Source organism: Balaenoptera ricei, chromosome 9 (genome assembly GCF_028023285.1).
Source record: "Balaenoptera ricei isolate mBalRic1 chromosome 9, mBalRic1.hap2, whole genome shotgun sequence".
NCBI classification, from domain to species: domain Eukaryota; kingdom Metazoa; phylum Chordata; class Mammalia; order Artiodactyla; family Balaenopteridae; genus Balaenoptera; species Balaenoptera ricei.
This window is the reverse complement of record NC_082647.1, coordinates 41094841-41110837: the sequence shown is the minus strand read 5'-3', so window position 1 is coordinate 41110837 and position 15997 is coordinate 41094841. Positions and strand designations below refer to the sequence as shown.

Genomic DNA, 15997 nt, shown 5'->3' with positions numbered 1-15997 from the left:
CAGATTGTCCCTCACAGCCCTCAGAAGGCAGCAACCCTGCTGACATCTTGATTTCAGACTTCTGGCCTCCAGAACACTGAGATAATAAATTTCTGTTGTTTAAGCTACTCAGTTTGTGATACTTTGTTATGGCAGCCCTAGCAAACTAATGCACTGACTGACTTTTGTTTAAATAACTCATTTTTGAAAAGGGTACAAAGGTTCCCAATGTTTTGGCCAACAGAGGACCCTGAGGAATGCCTGCCTGTTAGGTTACCAGTCCCGAAGGGAGAGCCTTTGCTTTCTCACAGTCATTTACATAAGTCCATCAGGTAAACTTCGAGGCTGATAGATTGTACAGCGAAAGGGAGACCTTTGATTCGGGTGAGGACACTGCAGGGCGATTTGGAGCATTGCCTGGATGACCAGGCGCACTTCCCAGCTCCCACTTACAACAGAGCTGGAGAACATTGGTGGGAACAATCAGGAAGGTTGAACTTTGCCTAAGGAGGTCCGAGGCAATGTCAATAACCTGCATTTTGGTCAAGAGCCAGGTGTGTACAGGTACAGAAGAGCATGGCTAAATGGAGAGGTGAGGGCAGCGGTGGGCAGGTTGAGGGGAAGAGTCAGAGCTGAGGCGGTAAAGGGGGTGCAGTGGGATGTACCACAGTTTAAAGTGCTGCATAGAGCCGGCACCCCAAGGGGGATGAGGCTGGAGTTTTTGGTGGACAAAGACCAGGTTGGTGGGGACAGAAACAGAAGCCCTTCCCTCTGTGCTTGGCCAAAGGTGACTGGCAGGGCCATCCCAGGTGGAAGGGAGGGGCCAAAGCAGCCTGGGCTGTCTGCACTGGGCAATTCTGGAGTAACGTGTCTAATCATACACAAAGCAAAATGGTTTCTTGGGGTGATGCATATTTCATACACAGGTTGGTGATTTGGGAGATAAAACCAAGTGTCAGTTAGGCTGCTGTGATTTCTGAAGCAAAAGTGTCTAATGAGGACTCTGTGTACAGAATATGAAAGAGAGTTAATCAAAGAGGTTGGTACACAGATGCATCTCCTAGTCTTGGAATGGCTCGGACCCCTTCTGATCCAGCGGGCTCCAAGTCTGTGCTTCCATTTCTTCCATGGTCTGCATCCCTCCCTCAGTCATCATATGAGCAAACATGGAGGCAAGCAGACCTGGTTGGAGGGAGGTAGGGGATTATGTATCTTTGGGGGAGGGTAGTAAAGACAGCAATCACAATAATAGCAATGGGAATCACAGTAACGAATATTTCCTGAGGACTTTAGATGTGCCAGGCCCAGAATTAAGTATGTTGATTCTCACTGTAATCATGCAAGAAAACTATTATTATTCCTTCCCCATAGATGAGAAACCAGTGTTTCCCAGACGTCAAATAAATGCTCTATGTCACACAGATGGTAAATAGTAAGCTATAATAATATATGGTATTATAGCAATATATAGTAAATAGAATCCGTGGCCTGGGTTTTCCTCACCACAACTCTCATAATAAAACAAGAGATTTGAGCCACATTAGTCCCTTGCCACAAGCTGTGACAGGGGTGGGGAGGGAGAGCTCACAGGACAGCTGGCTCTGTTTTTCCTAGAGAGGTCTAGTAAGTGGCTGTGGAATGAAATGAGAAGTGGGCGTAGTGTGTGTAAGTTTCAGGGGAGGGAGAGGGGCTTGCTATATAGTGAAATTCAGATTTCCTCAGTATGCCCAGCAATACCCATCATTAGAAAAAGGTAAGGCAGGGGCAATAACAGCAAAAGAAATTCATGATTTGGTCTACTTGTTATTACTGTGAATTGCTGTTCCTTCCTGTAGATTGAAATTCTGAGGTTATCAAGATGAAATTTCAGAAATGGTCCCTTTGCCCATTATTTATTGCAAATTGGAGAGTAACGTTTCCTTATCAAACACTGTTTCAGGGAGGTTGATCACGTTTGAGTTCCTCTTTTGCTCCATTTTCAGCTGGCAAATGCTGGCCGAGCTTTGGTGGTATTTGTGCATGCAGTCATAAGCTGTCATTTGGGTAATAAAGGGGAGGCAGTCTATCTCGAGAGTATGTTCTCCAACAGAGCCAGGAGCGTTCTGTGCAACTAGAATTACCTGAATTATTAAGTTTATAGCTGAGTTAGACTATAGAACTTGGCTGAGGTCAAGGTGGGCTTGAGGGTGGCCTGCATGAGGCCATCTGAAGGCTAAGGTGGTGCAGTTGAGTGGAGGCCCAGAGGAATCCGGGCATGGGCTCCTTGCTTGGGCTGCAGAAATGATCCTGTGTCAGGCAGAGAGTATGAAGGGCAGGGGAGGCTGGAAGGAATGGTGGGGACCTGGGCCAGTGTCCTCTGCAGAACCCATGACGCTGACTCTTCCTCCGGCCAGCCTGAGCCATTCTGTGCCCACCGTTAGTCCAATAGGCTGCTGTATTAGTTTCCTGAGGCTGTTGTAAAAATGACCTGAAACTTGGTGGCTTATAACAACAGACGTTTATTTTCTCATGTTTATTTTCTGGGGACCAGGGGAGGATCCTCCCCTGCCTCTTCCAGCTGCTGGTGGCTGTCAGCCCTCCTTGGCCTCCTTGGCCTGCATCTCCAACCTCTGCCTCCATGGCCACAATCCCTCCTCCTCTTCCTGTGTCACCTCTCCTGTCTCTTATAAGGACACTCATCGCTGGATTTAGGACCCACCTGAGTAATCCCAGATGATTTCATCTCAAGATCTTTAACTTAATTATTTCTGCAAACACCCTTTTATGAAATAAGGGAAGATTCACAGGTTCTAGGCATGAAGAAATGGAAAAATCTTTTTGGGAACCACCATTCAACCCATCCTACGTGCCAAACAAGGGAACTGTGAGGACCTATATTTTTGTTGTTTTTTTAAAAAAATGTTTCTTGGTCTCTGTGTCACACGTATTGCTGCCTGGGCTTGAATTTTTGTGGGTGGCATTTAGTGGCAAAGGGAGCCAAACTTCAGGGTGTCTTTTAACCAAAGCTATGCTCCTAGGTGACCTGTAGGTGACTCTCCTCTCTCTGGAGCCTCCCAATCTAATACTCTGCAGCTCCTCCTCTTCCTGTGCCCTTCATCCCATGGTGGGCACATTAGGCTCAATAACTATTAAGAATGCAAGGGATGGGACTTCCCTGGGGGTCCAGTGGTAAAGAATCCACCTTCCAATGCAGGGGACGCAAGTTCAATCCCTGGTCGGGGAACTAAGATCCCACATGCCACAACTAAGCCTGTGTGCCACAACTACTGAGCTCATGAGCCTCAATGAGAGAGCCCACCTGTCACAAACTACAGAGCCCATGTGCCCTGGAGCCTGCGTGCCACAACTAGAGAGAGGCCCGAGCGCCACAACAAAGAGACCGCATGCATAACAAGAAGATCCCGCATGCCTCAACGAAGATCCCATGTGTCACAACTAAGACTCGACACAGCCAAAAAAAGAGGAAAATAAATAAATATTTAAAAAAAAGAATGCAAGGGACTTCAGAAACCATCTAATTCACATGGGTTCAAGTGTTTAGCACAACTGTAACTGGCTCTACCCTAGACTCATGACAGATAATAATTACTTATCGTGACACGAGTCCAGCTGGAGCCTCAGACTTCTCAGGCCAGTCCTCAGAGCAGCCACTGCCACAGGTTAGAGTTAGCACACGAAGGGAAATCTCTTTGTGATCTCTGACCCAAAACTAGCCTCCTTTTCTGGATAAGGAAACTGAGACCCAAAGAGGAGGAGAGAATTGATAAAAGTGGTGCTCTACCCAAGGGGTATTTCAACACTTCATTTCCCATCTTAAAAAAAAATCAGATTAACAACCCCTAGATTCTTAAATTATGATTTTTTTCATCTTCATAACACCTAAGTGTTGACTTGATTTTCTTTTTATTTTTTTAACAGCTCCCTACCCCATGCAGACACATGGAACCTGTCACTCTACCAACTTGACTTATGACATACCACACAGCCATTCTGCTCTGCACCTTTCAGGCCCCATCTGCTAACCCATATAAAAAACAAAATTTATATTAAATGGTATTTTAGAAAAATTATCATGGCCTAAACTGAACATCATTTGTCGGGAAACAAAGCATATGTTGACAATTTTGTTTTGGATTCTTGGCTTGGGGCCATTTGAGTCCTAGGGAGGAGAAGAAGAGCCCCTCTTGGGGGGTCCCCATTGTCCCCTGCAGTGTTGTCCCTGACACCTCCATTTCCCATGAGCAGTTCCCACCGTGAGGCTGAGTGGCTGAGATGCTTACCTCCTTAGGAATTCAAATTGGCCCTGTTTAGACCTATTGTTAGAAAAGAACATCCCTAAAACATCACATTTAACTCAGCTTCTCCAAATAGTTCTTTGGGCTGCTACAGTTTGGGGGGAAATGGGCAGCATCAGCTTGGGAAGGGTTAAGAGAACAGGAGTGAACATATCGTGTTTGGGAAAAAAAAGAAGCAATAAGGTTAGAATCAACGTTTAGGTTGGTTTATTTGCTTCTAAGGGACTAGTCCATTTGACACATGGGATGAAGGGACACTGAAGGGGGTTTGGGGTAGAACGGACTGCAGTTTTCAATGACTGAAGGGCCATGTACAATAATATTCCATATGAGCTGCACAACAACCCTCTGCGATAGCTGTTCTTGCTTTCACTCGACAGAGCAGGAAACCAAGGGTGGGAAAGTTTGTTATTTGCCCAACATCAGTTAGTAAATGGCAAGTGAAGTAATGGATTTTCAGTGTTTTCTTCTAATTAAGTAAGGTATACCAAGAAGAATCCATAATAATTCCTCCGGCTGTTTTTGTTCTTGAATATGCATTTCCCTAGAAAAAGAATCTAGGAGTAAATGAGATAGGAGCAATCATTAAAAGGAGTCAAGGAAGACCTCATCGCAGGTGGAGAGCTGAGATGGAGTACAAGATACAAGAGGACAAATTACATGATGATGTGTATTTCCTTTGTACATCCCAAACTGGAGCTTATTGAATTCCTGAAGTCCTTCTTGAGCTCTTCTGCTAATCTGAATTTTGCAGACCTCAACAGCATTGTTGTTACATTTTGATTATATTTTGAGTGACTATTAGGGCCACCATACTAGGTGCTTGGCAATAACTAAGATTAGATATCTCATTTAACCCTCACAATAACTTGGGGTGGATGGAATAGGTACTGTCATTTCCATTCTACAGATTAGGAAATGAAAGCAGAAGGTTACATAGTTTGCCCCAAGTCCCAATCCTAGGGCAGAGTGGGATTTACCTCCAAGGTTATGACTCTCCTGCGTGTTCTAGGTAACATTCTCTGGTTTGAAACTCTGCTGAAGGCAAGAAGAGTGGCTTGGTTTTCATTTGTTAGTTTCCCTTTAATTGGGGAAGAATGTATTATCAATGAGTCCCTTTCTTTGTTCCCTGCTGCTTTTGCCCCTTTAATACCTACAGTCCTGACTCATTCCATTTTGGTTTGTATTTCAACCAACTGAAACCTAATCCCTGATACTCTTAGCTGAGACAGAGCATCAAATATTAATCCTCCAGGGAAAGCGTTTTAAAAAGGAGACTCTGGAAGGGCAAAAGGCCTTTAAGACTCAGATGCTCTACTAACAGAAACTGAAGCAGGCTGACGGGGAAGATGCTTTTGAGAGGAGAGATCTCAGAGCTTCAGAACAGGTGGAGAAAAAGGTGTGGCTTACGGACAGGCAGCACTGACACCACTTGGGAGCTTGTCAGAAATGCAGCATGCGGGGTCTGCGCTTTCACAAGATCCCCAGGTGATTTGGGAGTACATGCGTTACAGTTTGAGAAGCACTGGTCTAATCCACACTCTGACTTCTTTGTCTGAACTCAGGCAGTGGACTGAGTTCAGAGCTGGAACTGAAAGATGAACTTGAACCATCTTTTTCAGGTGATCAGGCTGAGAGGGAACTTCAGGCACGAGCAGCAGAGAATCAGATGGGGGCCTACAGGAGCTGGCAGTTTGTTGGGAAACACCGTCGACCGATTTGAAACCAAATAAATGGGCCAACCTCATCGTGTTGTGACTGAGTTAGCAAAAATCTACCCGTCAAATCCAGTCCAAAGTGTTTTAAGCTTTAGATAAGCAACATCTAGCTAGCTCATCTAGCATTCAGGGCAAATGTAAAATAGCCTAAAATTTGTATTAGCAGTTGGCAAGACGGCCAGATCCCTTTTCCTCTGGGAACCAGTGCATTCATTTCTCTCACAGCTCAGTTCATGAATTAACTATTTCCCCTGGAACTGAAACTGGAAGAGTTTCTCTGAGCAAAAAGCAATTTCGTTCCCCTCTGATATTTTTCTAAATGCGGGTTAGCTTGAAGCTCGGTGCTGCCCTGCTCTTCAGAAATGCTCTAAGCTGACCTGTTCCTCTCTCTCCACAATGTCATCTCACAGATAAATCAGAGCCTAAGAATCAGCAGAAAAAGCAGCCCCAGAACTTGGCATTTTCTCAGTTTATCACACTGAGTTTTTGGCAAGTCTTTTAAACTTTAAGTGTTTAAAATTTTCCCTAATATGAAATCATTTACCTCACCATCTTCTCTAGGTTAATGAGATGATGCAGTGGCTTTGATCTCGTGGGGAGAAAAAGAAGCCTATAAATTTATCACACACAATGACTAGGTATAGACAAGATTTTTAAGAGAGGATAAATCATTAACACAATTACAAAGCCACATTAACATGCTGCCACCAGGCTGGTCCTATTTACAGGTGTGGCCATCAGAGTTATTCCGATGAATGAGGGTTCTGGCTCTAACACAGCTGATGCTTTCATTCTCCTGGGGCACACCTTGTCACGTATCCCCATTGCCTTCCGAATTACTTCCCAAAACTTCCATTTTTGTGTTTTGACCTTTGCTCACCTTTTCAAGCTCAATTTTTATCACTGCCTATCTCTCCTTTTGCTGTAAAGCCATTTTCTATTCTCATCTAATACACCAGGCTTGCTCTCTCTCTTCAGGGCACTTTCTTATGACATTTACTGTTCTTTTTGCTCAGAATACTCTTCTCCCATCTTCCCAACATCATCACCTGGCCAGTCCTCATGGCCCCTTAGGCCTCTATTGCCTCCTCCGGGAAGCCTCTCAGGGTCTTCCAAGCCTGGGCAGAGAGGGTCTCACGTGGCCCCATTGCATCATGTGCTTAAATCTTGCTAGTAATTCCCTGCTTATGCATCTTTCTCTTCCCCTAGACCAGTGGTTCTCAGCCTTGGTGGCACATTTAGAATCACCTGGGGACATCTGAAAACTCCAGATGTCCAGATCACACCCCAGACTAAAGAAATTACAATCTCTGGGGGTGGGATTCAGGTATCAGCTCTCCTGGTGATTCCAAGGTACAAGTCAGTTTGAGAACCACTGTACTAGGCTGTAAACTCCGGAGAGTGGGGAGAGTCACAACAATTGCCGTAATGCTTGATACATAATTGGCACTCAATAGAACTTGTTGAATGAAAGAGTGAATGAGGTGTCGGGGCCTCAGCTTTGCAGATCCTGAACTTTGCTTCCTAGGTCACCACTGGAGGATCAGGTTGTTAGGTACCTGAGGCCCTGAGATCCATCTTCCACAGAAACCAATTAATTTTATCCTCAGGAAATGCAACCAAGTTAACCAGATGTTTTTATCACCCTTCCTCCCCTGCTCTCGGTCATTAGCTCATTCTTTTCCCAGTAAGAAGGCCTCCTTAGAAAGCCAGATTAAGATTAGATAAGAAAAGGGAAGGAAGCTGAAGGTCTTACGGGATGTTTTTAGTTGGCTGTGATGCTGATAAACATCAACTTTCTACTATAAAGATCCCATGGATATTCTGGGTATTTGATATAATTTATCTGAAAGGGCTTTGAAAGCTATAAAACATCTTTGTTGTTATTATTATTGCATTTCACTTATTCCCATAACAAATATTCAGAGGGTCTTTATGATTGCACTAGATAGTAGGAATATAAAATGGAAAAAGGGCCATTGCTGCTCCTGTGGAGACAGCGTGCTAAAGTATCCTCAGAAAGGGTCGTTGACACCCAGATAAATCCAGGAACTCAGAGAAAGGAGTGCTATCCAGCTGCGGCTTCCCCTGGAAGGTGAGTACTCTTAAGAGGAGAAGCCATCCTACTTACATGCATTTCCTCAAGGCCTCACACAATTCCTGGCACATAGTAATTATATCAATTATCAAGATAAATAATTGGCCATTTGGTAATTAGGATTCTTTGAGTTCCAGGTATTAGAAAACCAAATAGATTCATCTAAGCATAAAAAGATACATTGGAGGGATCAGGGTAGTTCAGAAAGTCAAAACCAATATCAGAAAAAAACCACAACCTAAAAACAGAGCCTCAGGAAGGCTGTACCCACGGCTTTTCTAAGGACTTTTGTCACTGGAACCTTGGGCCCCCTCGGTGTCCCTCACCTCTGCTTCTCTTGTTTGTGTCAGGTTCCTTCTCTCCTCCTGCAGGTGAGCTTGGGGCAGGCAGTAGGCCCAGGAGCAGCTGATGGCTCTGGACTCACATATTCCCAATCTTCCCTCCACAGTGGAAAGGGCTGTCTCGGGTGAGCTCAAGTTACACAATTCCACGGGCAGGGCTCTGATTGCCCAGGATGAAGATGTTGCCAACCCCAGACTAGTCACTGAGGCAGAGTATGTGTGTCCACCTGTAAGAGGACCAGGGTGTGTGGTCCTCAAGGAAGGCAGATGTTCTTCTCAGAACAGTACCACTTGCTGGCATGTGGTTGTTACAGGAGACCCCTGAGTCCATCAGATAGTGTTTCCCAATTATGAGAAACAGGATTAACAGGCTGAGGCTATTAGTTGCAGATTTTTAGGAAAGGAACAAGGAGTTCTACTTGCCACTCTGTAGGCAATTACAATTACAATGAAGGCGAATGTAACTTTTGCAAACCCTAGACTAAAATTCCATCTATTTAGAAACCATGCTTACTTGCTTTTATGTTTCTACCAAAATTAGAATGATATTTACCCCATATTGTCCCAAATCTGGTAAGATAAGTTATGATCATACCTTTGGGCCTGGATGCAATAGCAAGAGGGTAGAGATGGCTACCCTGCCCTGGAAAGGGTCATGCTGGTTGCTCACAGCATTTTGGTTGCTTTGAGGGCCATCACCCACTGCTTGGGGCTCCCTGCAGGTCTGCAGCTGAAGAAGCCCTCCTTTATCCAGGAGTGCAGGTGCTATTTAAATATCACCTGGTACTTCAATTAATAGGGGATTGGAGAGTGAGACCTTGAACAAGTTTCTACTTCTTATTGTCCTGAAATTTCCATTTTAATGCAAGCAAACGACTCCAACATGCTCTTGTTCAGAACAAAGAGGCACTTGGCTGGTCTTAGACCAGTAATATTTCCATGGTTCCTTCTGATGGTCCAAAGTTCCAGAAGCAAGGCAGAGAGTGCACTCCACTCAAAGTGGAGGATTGGAATAAGCCTCTGGGAAGAAACGTCTTGCGGGAGTTGGGATATTGGAGGAAGAAATGACAGGGAAAGGATGATGTTCCGCAAGGTTTTCATGTGACCTTTGGAAATTGGGACTGGCAAAAATGATATAGCAGAGGTCACTGAATCCTGCTCATATGAAGCCAAACAGATTAGATGGAGTGGGGACAAGGCACAGAAAGCAGATTTTCCAGGATCAGGGTAGATTCAGAACAGGTCCAGGACCCTGGCATAGGAAGTACAAAGTAAGGCCCCCAAAAGGAGTTGAGATCCAGGTCAAAAAGTCTGAACAGAATTGAAGAGACTGAATAGAGCTGTTGTGGGAGGGCTGAGTCAAGAATACCAATGATGGTTGGGCAGATCACTGGGCTGGGAAAAGGGGGTGGGGGTAGTCTTCTTTACATTGTCTCAATTGTCCTGTCGCCGGCTAGTGACCCAGGAAGATACGATGACAGTAGCATTCTTATAGCTCATTTTAAAGAGGACTGCCTTTCTGCAGCAGGCCAAATAGACAAAGTTCCCATACAAATTGCTACTGAGTGTTTGCCACATTTTAAATAGGGTTCTTAAAAAAAAAAAAGGGTTCTTTGGTGAAGCCACAGTTCAGGGTAGCAACAATTTTTCTAATTGCTATTTAAACAAACACTGCATCTATGCTTTTGCCCTCTGCTAACATGATTGCTCTTGGGGGCAAATGATTTTTTGCTTAACCAAATGAATTAATAGATCTGTGGCTCTACTGAGTGTAGCTCTCCCTCCTACCACTCAGATAGACACAGCGTTTGAAGGCAGGGACAGAATATAGAGAGAACTGAGTGGCTTTGCATGAGAAATTGAGTTGAATTCAGAGTTTGTGTGGACAGAGAGAGGGAGGGGGTGGAGGAGGAAAGGGAATCAGCTGAGTGCATGATGGGAGGCTGGGCCTTGAGGAGAAAAGAAAAGCAGCAAAAAACCTTAGGCTGGCCCTCCTGGTGGTAGGACTGGCCAGGTGACTTCTAGAAACAGCAATGGCCACCTTTCAGTTATCTTACTTTATTGAAAATATGACTTCAAGAGTAGGATGTTAAAGTGCATTACTCATTTTAAAACCATAAAGGAAAATGGTGTTTATAAGTTTGATTGAAAAATATTCCATTTTTTGGGTGGAAGACCTAAATAGACATTTTTCCAAAGAAGACATACAGATGGCCAACAAACACATGAAAAGATGTTCAACATCACTAATTATTAGAGAAATGCAAATCAAAACTACAATGAGGTATCACCTCACACCGGTCAGAATGGCCATCATCAAAAAATCTACAAACAATAAATGCTGGAGAGGGTGTGGAGAAAAGGGAACCCTCTTGCATGTTGGTGGGAATGTAAATTGGTACAGCCACTATGGAGAACAGTATGGAGGTTCCTTACAAAACTTAAAATAAAGCTACCATATCACCCAGCAATCCCACTCCTAGGCATATATCCAGAGAAAACCTTAATTTGAAAGGATGCATGCACCCTGATGTTCACTGCAGCACTATTTACAATAGCCAAGACACAGAAGCAACCTAAATGTCCATCAACAGAGGAATGGATAAAGAAGATGTGGTACATATATACAATGGAATATTACTCAGCATTAAAAAAGGAACGAAATAGTGCCATTTGCAGAGACGTGGATGGACCTAGAGATTGTCATACAGAGGGAAGTTAAGTCAGAAAGAAAATCAAATATTGTATAATATCGCTTATATGTGGAATCTAGGAAAATGATAGAGACTAACTTATTTGCAAAGCAGAAACAGAGTCACAGATGTAGAGAACAAACTTATGGTTACCAAGGGGGGAAGGAAGGTGGGATGAATTGGGAGATTGGGACTGACATATATACACTACTGTGTATAAAATAGATAACCAATGAGAACTTACCGTATAGCACAGGGAACTCTACTCAATGCTCTGTGTGACCTAAATGGGAAGGAAATCCAAAAAATAGTGGATATATGTATATATATGACTGATTCACTTTGCTGTACAGCAAGAAACTAACACAACATTGTAAAGCAACGACACTCCAATAAAAATTAATTTAAAAAAGAAAAATATTCCATTTTCATGTATTCTTTTGATGCTCTGTAACGTAAGTCCTGCCCCCAACCATTGCCCCAGGATCTTTGGTCAAAGTGATTGCACACACTTGCCTTGTGTAGGGAGTTTTGTGGGAATCAAGGAAGAAGGGGTCATATTCCATGTCTGGTCTGTGTCAGGTGTAGAGAAGCGAGCATCAGCAAACCTGAGGAGAGAATGATGAGAGGATTTGGCAGGTGCAGGAAGTCACAGCAAGCAATGCCTGGGAGAAATGTGGAAGTGCGGCAATTTCCCACTCACTGGGCAAGGGCCTTCATGAACTTTTTTCTTGCTTTTTATTATTTTTAAAAGATATTTCAACCTTTTATATTAAACGAAAAGTTTCAACATCCTGAAATGTTGAAAGGATAGCACTCTGACTTCCTTAAGCCCACTACATGGAGTCAAGGATTATTAATATTTAGCCACAATTGCTTTATTTCTCTTTTTCTATGTATGTTTTAAATTTTTATTATTCACCTTATTTTTGGAGGAGCCATTGGCATATAAGTTGCAGGGCATCATGACAGTTGAACTCTATAGGCTGAAGCATATATTTCCTAAATATAAGCCACTGTCACTTAAATATTAAAAGGCAGGGTCAGCCCTAAAAGCTGAGGAACTTGGAAATCACGGGTGGTTGGCATCTTAGTTACAAAGCAAGGGACAGAGAAAAGGCCCCCACCGCACCTCTCAGGGAGTCTAGCCCCAGCGTAGGTGAAGCAACGTCGGGAGATAACCCTCCCACACCTTCCCCATGCCCGCTCCCAGCAGGTTTACTTTGTAATGTGAAAATGGCTTCCCAGAGAGATTCATCCTTGTCTCAGCATCACCCTGTCTCTCTCTCTCTTCCTTTTCTTCTCCCCATGGCTATTTTCTCATGTTCTCTTTTCTTGAGTCTGTTTCTTACTCTGTTACTCTGTGGAGCGTCTCCTTGTCACTACCATCCCAGGCTGGGTCCAACTTGGGCATCCCGAATCTTAGAGGGCCGATGTGTTTTAGGGGAGGGAAGAGTGAGGGAAGTGTAGCAGGGGAGCAGAGGCAGTGGTGCTTGGGAGAAAAAAAAAGGTCTTGGATGCCACTGAGCCCAGCACAGCCCCTGGCACTCACTTGGGTGAAGGCTGTCTTGGACCCACACTTTCTCTCCCCGTGTCTATCTCTTCTCTGTCTTTCTTTCTGGCTGTCTCTGTCAGGTCCTTATATCTGCCTGTCTGTCCAGTCTACCTCCTCTCTTTACCATTTTTTTTCTTCCTCATGTTCAAATGATGCTGAACTTAGAGAAGCCTGTTGAAGCAGGGACAGGATATGACCCTCAGCAGCCTCTGCTCTTTTGTTCAGGATGTTTGTGTCCAGACAACATCTGAGAAGTGTTTTGGTGCCTTTTAAAGGAAGGCAGCATGTGGCTGTGAAGAATAATGTTGGAAATAATGAATAAGGAGAAAGGCATAAACTACTTTGTAATTTTATGTTTGTTTCCTTTTGGGTGTAAGTGCTCATGGAATAAATAGGTATCATTTCAATGGGCGGGATGCTTTCTTTACCACGCTGCTCTCTGTCGCCCTGTGGTCTTCCCAGGAGGATGGAATCTCCTCTGTGCCAATTAAGGAAGACAAAGGCACCGCATTTCTAGAGTCCTGCAGGGTAGGTCTGCTAGCCATCAACCTGAGGGCTGTGCAGACAGCCCCCTGGGGTCTGCTGGAGCTGTACAAGGACAATGTATCAAGAAACTGGTAGTTCAAATGGCATCTAAGCAGGTGCATCTCCCAGAGCAAACACTGAGGACCCTGTAACGTGCCTTTCAAGCCCATAGCTCACCTCAAAACACCCAGGCCTCTGGTTATTGTTACACTGGACATGGCTGGCACCCAGGCACAGCTGCTGAGCTGAGGCACATGAAAGAAAATCAATGGGACTTTTTCTATCCAGCATCATTTCATCCTCCAAATTGGGTCTAACATAAACACATAATCTGGTCGGGCAGGCAAGTTCTTAATCAGGTACCAGAAGTAACAGGAGCCACTTACAAGACAGCCATGCTGGGTTTGCTGCCTTTGAATTTTGTGTTAATCATTGAAATGTGATTTTCCCATTTTTCCAGGAGAAACCTCCAGAGGATATTAAGGTTAGCTGCAAATAAAGTTACAGACCCATCATCTTTAAATTCAATGTAACTGATATTTATTGGAAGCCAGTTCTGTGCTCTGCATTGTGCTGGGTCTGTAGAGAGATGCACAGATGGCTGAAGATAACCTCAGACATGAGACAGGTGACAGAAGTCCAGGGAGAGTGACAAGCATTGGGAAGGGAATTGGGAAGCCCTCCTACAGCAGGTGGGATGGTAGGAGCAGGGACACAAAGAACACAAAGGACTTTGGTGGGTGGGAAAGGGACGTCCAGAGGGAGACAGCCAACAACATGAAATGCTGCAGACTAGAGCTGTTCCTGGAAGTGGAAAGTAAGATCAGATCAGTAGTCGAGCTGTTGGGTGGGAGGCTGTGAAAGCCTTTCTGGGAGTTTGGGTGTTTTCATCGTGTCATGGGAAACCATTAAAACTTCCTCTGCTTTTTGAAATCAGCATGAACTGAGTTCATGTGGAGGGCTGACTTTTGGAAATGGGGATTTTCTTGTATGCTTACACTTTAGCAGAAAATGTAGAGCTTTGAGGTCAGAGAGACTTGGGTTCAAATCTGAAACTGAACATTCAAAGAGAAATGAAATAACCCTGAGGACTGGGCTGTCCCTCCGTCCCTCTTCCCCTCCCTTCTCTGCTGACAGACTTAACTTTCTGAGCTGTGTTTTGCTGCAGCTTGGTCAGATAATACTTACCCCGTGTGAAGTCGTCAACTGTCTAACATGAACCCACTTAACCAGGAGCCCAGTCAATCATTCCCAGATACAGTGTTTACCTTGACCGTGTGTATTTGCCAAAAGGCCAATTTTTCACTCTTCTCATTCAGTTCCTTCCCTGGGTTTCAGTTATCCTGGATGGACTCAAGCACCTCTTGCTTTGTCAATCTTTTCCTAATGATTCTAATTAATAGTACGCACTTGATGTAAGTGTTGTGTGTGTGTGTGTGTGTGTGTGCATGGGATGCAAAGGGAGTTTGTGAGCAATGGTGAAGCGAGACAGAGTGGTCCAGGCAACACTGTGCATGCTGCCGAGCACTACCACGTTGCCTGGCCATTGCCACAGTGGATTTAACTCTGGTGCTTGTTCCAGGCCCTTCTTTGCTGCAGATACTCTTTAAACCAAACATTCTAAATAAAGCCTTGGTAGGTGGGCAGCCACCTGGATGAAATTTCTCATTTCAAATCTGAAGATAAGGGACTTCCCTGGTGGTGCAGTGGTTAAGAATCTGCCTGCCAATGCAGGGGACACAGGTTCGAGCCCTGCTCCGGGAAGATGCCACATGCTGCAGAGCAACTAAGCCCGTGCGCCACAACTACTGAGCCTGCGCTCTAGAGCCCGGGAGCCACAACTACTGAGCCCGTGCACCTAGAGCCTGTGCTCCGCAACAAGAGAAGCTACCGCAATGAGAAGCCTGTGCACTGCAACGAACAGTAGCCCCTGCTCGCTGCAGCTAGAAAAAGCCCACGTGCAGCAACAAAAGACCCAATGCAGCCAAAAATAAATAAATAAATAAATTTTTTTTTAAAAAAATTAAAAAATTTTAAAAATCTTTAAATAAGATGCATTGCAGTATCAACCGCAGAAGCAGAAGACTTTCTAACTGAATTTTAAAATTCTGGCCAGGTCAGGTCTATCAAGTTTTTTGCCTCAAGCATTTGGCAGGGAAAATGTTTCAGCGTAAGCACAGGCAGGGCAGACATTTCACAGATTTACCAGGGACCACAGTGTAGAGGTTTGGAAGGTGTACCAGTGGACTGTCTCACCCCAGAGAAGCTCCTGTGACCATGCTCCTTGTCTTCAGGGCACTCACCTTGGCTTGTAATTATACACTCATCAGTGTGATTTCATCTTCCTCTGAGACCATGAGCTCTGAGAGAACAGACACTCTGTCTAGCAGAGTGCCTGGCACACAAAAGACTTTCCATCATGGGAAGGAAGAAAATGGATATTCGCTCACTATGTATATATTTATGAGTTCGTGCCAACTGAATGCTAAGTAGACAACAAATACATCATTATCAAATGTAGCTGGGGAAGAACATTAATGTTTGTGTAATTTGGATTTGTAAAATTTATATCAAGCCCTAATTAGCTTTTCTCCTCCAAGTTGATATTCTAAATAAAAATCCCTTTATTTGGATTTTGAGTTTGTTTGCCCTGGTGCTCCAATAACAATCTTGCATGCAATTGAGATACGCACATGCAGTAAAAGAACAGGGCTGTGGATTTTAATATTTTTCAAGACATTAAGCAGAGGCAGCTGCCCTTCTAAAAAAAATATTTAATTATTGGCAAACATC

General features: G+C 44.2%; 1 protein-coding gene and 1 long non-coding RNA gene across 6 annotated transcripts in view; one reads left to right on the top strand and one right to left on the bottom strand.

The window, feature by feature from the left end:
• LOC132371880 (uncharacterized) overlaps positions 1–3998 on the top strand; it is an 83406-nt gene extending 79408 nt beyond the window's left edge. The window contains exon 5 of the long non-coding RNA XR_009505002.1: positions 3898–3998. This is a non-coding gene — a long non-coding RNA (uncharacterized LOC132371880). The remainder of the gene's footprint in view (positions 1–3897) is intronic.
• ELMO1 (engulfment and cell motility 1) overlaps positions 1–15997 on the bottom strand; it is a 783505-nt gene that overhangs the window by 633073 nt on the left and 134435 nt on the right. Inside the window, exon 1 of one of the 5 annotated variants that reach the window (XM_059933595.1) lies at positions 11369–11409. The exons of the other annotated variants lie outside the window; for them this stretch is intronic. The gene's annotated coding sequence lies outside the window, so the exon portion shown is untranslated. Of the gene's footprint in view, positions 1–11368; positions 11410–15997 lie in introns of those variants that run through there. 5 annotated transcript variants of the gene reach the window in all.